The sequence below is a fragment of the Bison bison genome, unplaced genomic scaffold, assembly GCF_000754665.1.
Source record: "Bison bison bison isolate TAMUID 2011002044 unplaced genomic scaffold, Bison_UMD1.0 scf7180017864465, whole genome shotgun sequence".
Lineage (NCBI taxonomy): Eukaryota > Metazoa > Chordata > Mammalia > Artiodactyla > Bovidae > Bison > Bison bison.
This window is the reverse complement of record NW_011495026.1, coordinates 5,977,161-5,983,905: the sequence shown is the minus strand read 5'-3', so window position 1 is coordinate 5,983,905 and position 6,745 is coordinate 5,977,161.

Below are 6,745 nucleotides of genomic sequence, written 5' to 3'. Positions count from 1 at the left end.
GAGGAGAGTGAAAAAGTTGGCTTAAAACTCAACATTCAGAAAACTACGATTATGGCATCTGGTTCCATCACTTCATGGTAAATAGATGGGGAAATAATGGAAACAGTGAGAGACTTTATTTTCTTGGGCTCCAATATCATTGTAGATGGTGACTGCAGCCATGAAATTAAAAGACGCTTGCTCCTTGGAAGAAAAGCTATGACCAAATTAGCATATTAAAAAGCAGAGACATTACTTTGCCAACCAACGTACATCTAGTCAAAGCTATGGTTTTTCCAGTAGTCATGTATGGATGTGAGAGTTGGACTATAAAGAAATCTGAATGCCGAAGATTTGATGCTTTTGAATTGAGATTTTGGAGAAGACTCTTGAGAGTCCCTTGAGAGTGGCTAGGAATTAAGCCATATTAAATATTTCCTGTATCTAGAGGTATCTGAGAATTCAATTTTCTTTAGTGTCCTTGTTTTTTTGTTTGTTTCTTTTTTTCCCTTTAGTTGTCTTTCAGATTAGATCAGATCAGTCGCTCAGTCGTGTCCGACTCTTTGCAACCCCATGAATCGCAGCACGCCAGGCCTCCCTGTCCATCACCAACTCCCGGAGTTCACTCAGACTCACGTCCATCGAGTCAGTGATGCCATCCAGCCATCTCATCCTCTGTCGTCCCCTTCTCCTCCTGCCCCCAATCCCTCCCAGCATCAGAGTCTTTTCCAATGAGTCAACTCTTCTCAGGAGGTGGCCAAAGTACTGGAGTTTCAGCTTTAGCATCATTCCTTCCAAAGAACACCCAGGGCTGATCTCCTTCAGAATGGACTGGTTGGATCTCCTTGCAGTCCAAGGGACTCTCAAGAGTCTTCTCCAACACCACAGTTCAAAAGCATCAATTCTTTAGGTTTCCCTAAAAACTCTTTCTTAAAAATGACTCTGTCTTATGGTACTTTCAGCTATAATTCACTTGTGTTATCTTGGAGTTCTTTGATAGGATAGCAGATAGAGATATCAGATAGAGGAAGTGTTTTATAATTTTGTGATTAAATCTCCCTTTGTGTGTGTGTGTGTTTCTATTTGTTTGTTATATTCCTGAACCTAAGTCACTGGGCTGTGATTTCAGAAGAATGTCTTGTCCTGTTTTTTTTTTTTTCTTTTCTTTTATCTCTGCTATGTAAGGCTTGGCAGAGTGGGTAGAGGGTGGCAGAATTTACTAATTGCTCTTTCGCATGTCAAAAAAGGCTTTGATCAAGTAATTTCCCTTGAGGGCTGACCTTTTAAACAGAGAGCAGAAGGTAGCATGGAATGCTCTGGCTATGTTTCATAATTGATACTTTTCATCTCACTTCCAGAAGCATGAGTGAATGTCCCTTAGATATTCAGAATAAGAACTGGTGGGGCTTCTGGATGTTAAATTCTTGAAAGCTTGTGGGCCTCACCTAAGATTCACTCCTATTGCTGGAGATATTCTAACTCTCAACTTAATCCACACTAAACCTTCAACAATTCATCAACTATAGTTTAAGTATTCATACTGATTCTGACCTCAAAATGAACTTTTGCTCCCTGATTTCTGCAACCCATATAAGCTCTGGAGCTCTGTATCTACTTCTCTCTTCACTTTTCTCAGAAATCCTTTGCCTAGTATCTCAATTCTGATGATTTTTAGGAAGAATTTTTTTTCCAGTTTATTTGCCTTTTTGTCTTATTATGAGAATGGCAGGAGAAACTTCCAAACTTGTTGCAAGCTACAGTGAAAACTTCTTGGACATTTCATGTTTTCTACAGAAATTATCCTACAATTAAAATTTAACGAGTTATGAATTCTTCTTTTTCCATCACAAATTGCCTACTGAATTCCCTACGACTCCAAAGCAGTGAGCAGTGTTTTAGTATTAATATTTCCAAGATGAATGCTAAGCACTTGATATAAAAATCAGTTTGACTTAATGCTTAATAATGGAGTAATATGTGAACTTTTGAGGGGTATTTATAGCACTGTATTAAGATTAACCATAGTAGTAAGACTGATGAGAATGAGACCAGCAGACACAGGCAGACAAGTTTTTTTTATTTTTTCCTTAATGTAAATGAAGAACACAATTTATTATACATACACAGAACAGGTGACACAGCCACTCCCTGGGTTAGAGGGATGTACCTTCCCAGCAAACCAACCAACATTGGTGTTCAACCACTAATAGTATTCTCTGATTAATTTAAGAATTCTGTCTCATAGTCCTTGGTCTTATCAATTTCAACATAATGAATTTATGTGCAAATACATACAACAGAAAGATGGAGAGTAGAAATTAGTAGTATTCTATAAGGTGATCATCAGTGTCTTGGGAAAACCAGGAACAGTGATGACATAGTCTTTGAGACTTTTTTAAAAAATGTTCAGTAACTTTCCTGTATTATTCTCTTAAGTACTCTATACTAAGAACTGGCATGCTATTAGTCCCTTATTGAGACAAGGAAAGCAGAGTCAAAGGTTGCTAATGAATTTACTCCAGATTTTAAAGATAGTAATCCAGATGATAAATGATAGATTTGAACAGAAATCCCTGTGTATTTCTCTGTCTGCTGGATCGTGTAGTGTCTGCCTTAAAGATAAATGGGAAGGGAAAGGAACATACTGTTGAATGCTGCAGATGTCAAGCAGTAGCTGTTGAAAGAACCCTCAGGCCAACACCACATCTTGTGGTTTCCATTTCCATTTAACTCTCTTTCAGCAAGGTAGGCTTACCATATTTCTGGTTACCGACTGAAGCTTTGCAACTATAGGTATTTGATATAGACTTCATCTGGATAGGAACATCTAAGAACTCCTTTTTCTACGCATGCTTTGCAACTTTTCAGTGGAGCAAAACATTTAGCCCAGCATGTAGTATTAATGTCATCAATATGATTTAGTGTTACCCTGAAGCGAATCACTGAGGATGATTTCCACCCCAAATTCTTGACAATTCTGGGAAGCACAATGGAAATTCTGATGGAACATCAGTCATAAAGGATTGTTAAGAGACTCATGTGACAGACTCTTCCTAAAAGAAATTTTACATGGGGAGAACCCAAATAATAAAAACTATATTTAAAATAACTTTTATATGGAAAGTGCATATTATGCTAAATTCCCATTGTTTTCTTTCCCTTCAGAGTGAATATAGGCAATGTAGACAGAATCTTGGCCTAGGTCTTTTACAAAAGATCTTGGATTTTTCTTTCCATCATTAGCTTAGCAGTGAAACCCTCATATTCTCCTATTCTTTAAACTAGATACTATAATACATACCTGCATTTTTGAACAGTGATGTTGTAGGGATTAAAAAAATATTTTCTATGTTCTCTGTTCATCAGACCAACATGCTGTGTATCTACAACAATAGTTAAATAATGCCATATATGAAAGCCTTTATAATTTGCTTGATTCCAAATTACTCTGTAAATCTACATGAAATATCAATATGAGAGTACATACCTCTATTTATTTATTTATTTATTTTTTGGCCTTCCCTGGGAGCATGGAGACCTTAGTCCCTTGATCTGGAATTGAACCTATACCCCCTGCAGTGGAAGCAGGAGTCTTAACCACTAGACTGCCAGGAAGTCCCCATACATGCCGCTCTTTATCTTATGTCAATTGTCGTCAGACTATAGCTCAATGGTCTAATACTGTCCTCCACCCCCTATACTTTTAAATGTTTTTCGAGAATGCAGTCAAACTGTGTTCATTCATTCATTATTGTTTATGGTTGTATTCCTCCCACAATGAATGCAGTGAATAGCTGTGATTAGAAACTTTATGCCTCACAAAATCTAAAATATTTACTATCTGATTCTTTAAAGGAAATGTTCATAATACCTGCCCTGACTCTACTCTTTCTTTTTTTTTTTAAACAGCATTTTGCCATTGCTGATTTTTGTGGAGGTTTGTCATTAAATTTTAAATGTTCTCATCATTCATTAAAAATACATAAAAAGCCAGCTGCCCAAATTAGAAAAAAGAGCACTGTTCATTTTCTTCGTGTCATTTTCTACTATCCATATGATCAATGATTTAATAGTACCTGTCTTTCATTAAGCATTAGTTGTATAGCAGAGCCCAGAATACGCACTTTGCATATTTTCTTCCTAATATTCAAGCTAAAATAAAACAAGCAGAAAAAAACAATCTTTTGCATGTAATGTAAGTAAAAAACAATTGTCGCCCAACCAGAAAAATAATTTCTCTCTTCATCAGCCTCTAAGAACATTGCTATATATTTTATATGTGCTGGAATTACTCTTCTAAATATACATCTCAAAGTGGAATGTTCAGTTTATTTCCCAGACAGTACTCTATACATCATTGATATTAATCTGTCCCTCAAGTCAAAATACAGGAAATTTCTTCATTTTCCAACTGCCTCTCATAACCTAGTATTTTTCATGTCTTACTGACTTTTACCTTCTAAAATTTTTTTTCTGCTTCAACCACTACTGTGGTTCAGATGCTCAACAAGCCTTATCAACTTTAACAGCATCTGTTTTTATTTTTACTTTATTAATATGATGCCTACCCATAATAGTACAGCAACAACTCTCCTCTTTGGAGGATGTGCTCCTTCCTTTTCCTCTTACCTATACACCTTGACATTCAATTGAAAATTGCCATCTTTCTATAGGACCTTGTCTCCCTGACAACAGTGATTAAATGAGAAATGAAAAATAAGAATTTCACCCAATCTGAACCTGTCACATTATACTATATCCTGAACTTCACAGTGAGTAACCTGCAAAGGTGGGCATGGATCCAAGTCAGATTCTTTCTTTTTAAGTTTCTGACCTGACCTAGGGTCTTCCCTGGAGGCTAGAGACTGTCATCAACCTTGATTTCAGCCTTTTTGAAGAAGGTCTATGGTGACAGGAACCAACACTGGATTGCAGAGAATAGCAATACTCATATATTAAGTTCTATAAAATTTCTCTCTCCTGGGCCTTGCCCTATTTCTGCCTTTCCCTAAGCTTGGTTATGAGGAACAAAATATTACTATCATTTGCTTAAACTATTTCAAGTTTGGTTTGTATGACTTGCAACTAAAAGGATCTTGAGTAATATTCTTTAAAATGCATGGCCTGCATCCCTCTAAATCCATCCCGTATGTTGTTGATAAGGTTATCTATGCAATGCCCCCTTGAAATATTCAATACTGCATTAAAATTGACAAGATAAAAGTCCCATGGCATACAGACCCTCTGATATTTCACTTCATCCAGTTTTTCAGTCTTATCTTCACCCAATCTTGTCTTAACATTTAACAGGCTGTGGTTTCCTTACTACAGAATGCTATTAATATTTCACAGCATAATTTTTTGTTTTGTTTGTTTTTATATTTGATTAAAACCTCCTTATTTATTTATATATTATGTTGCTTTACTAATCCGTACTCACCCTCCAAAGCTCAGTTCTCTAGAAACAGTTCCGTGATCCATTCTCCTTCCCTATTTCAAATGGGGCAATATACCTCTAAATATGTGCATGTGCTTCCATTCCACAGTACATGTATAATATGTAGCTGTGTTGAATCTATAAGTATATCAGGTTTCTGTCCCAGTGTCTAACTTATATAATTGTGCATCACAGCTGGAAATTCAGTTCAGTTCAGTCGCTCAGTCGTATCTGACTCTGCAACCCCATGGACTTCAGCATGCCAGGCATCCCCGTCCATCACCAACTCCCGGAGCTTGCTAAGATCCATGTCCATTGAGTCGGTGATGCCGTCCAACCATCTCATCCTCATTGCTCATTTCTGCTAAGGTTTGCTTTTGTTACCACTCAGTTCAGTTCAGTTCAGTCACTCAGTCATGTCTGACTCTTTGCGACCCCATGGAATGCAGCACACCAGGCTTCCTTGTCCATCACCAATTTCCGGAGCTTACTCAAACTCATGTCCATTGAATCAGTGATGTCATCCAACCATCTATCTCATCCTCTGTCGTCCCTTTCTCCTCCTGCCCTCAGTCTTTCCCAGTATCAGGGTCTTATCCAAGAATCAGCTATTCGCATCAGGTGGCCAAAGTATTGGAGTTTCAGTTTCAGCATCAGTCTTCCAATGAATATTCAGGACTGATTTCCTTTAGGATTAATGGGTTGGATCTCCCTGCAGTCCAGAGGACTCTCAAGAGTTTTCTCCGACACCACAGTTCAAAAGCATCAATTCTTTGGCACTAAGCTTTCTTTATAGTCAACCTCTCACATCCATACATGACTACTGGAAAAATCATATCTTTGACTAGACAGACTGCTGGGGACCCGCCCCGGCTGATTCAGGGTATTCGAAGGAGAGACGGCGTAGGCGAAGATCAGGAAACAATTGCTTAATTAAATGTTAATTAAGGATATAAAGAGTAATAGAATGAGGATAGCTCAGTAAAATTCAGTAAAGAAAAGAGGCGGAAATAAGGATAGCTCAGTGAGGAAATTCAGTGGAGAAAAGAGGCTGAATAATTCAGCCAGAAGGTAAGAGAAAGAATGACATGGTGAGACCAATTTTCGGTGAACAAGGCCCGCACTTTACTTTCCAAAGTAGTTTTTATACCTTAAGTTATGCATAGAGGATAATGGGGGAAGGGGTAGAGTCAGGCAGCAAGCCAGGCTTTCTTCCTGCAAACTTATCATATGCAAAAGCTTAGGTGATTTGCATCATCTTCTGGCCCGGAGGCCTGTTAACATTTTAAGACCTTTTCTTCAGAAAACTTATTTTTCTCTAAAGGTGAT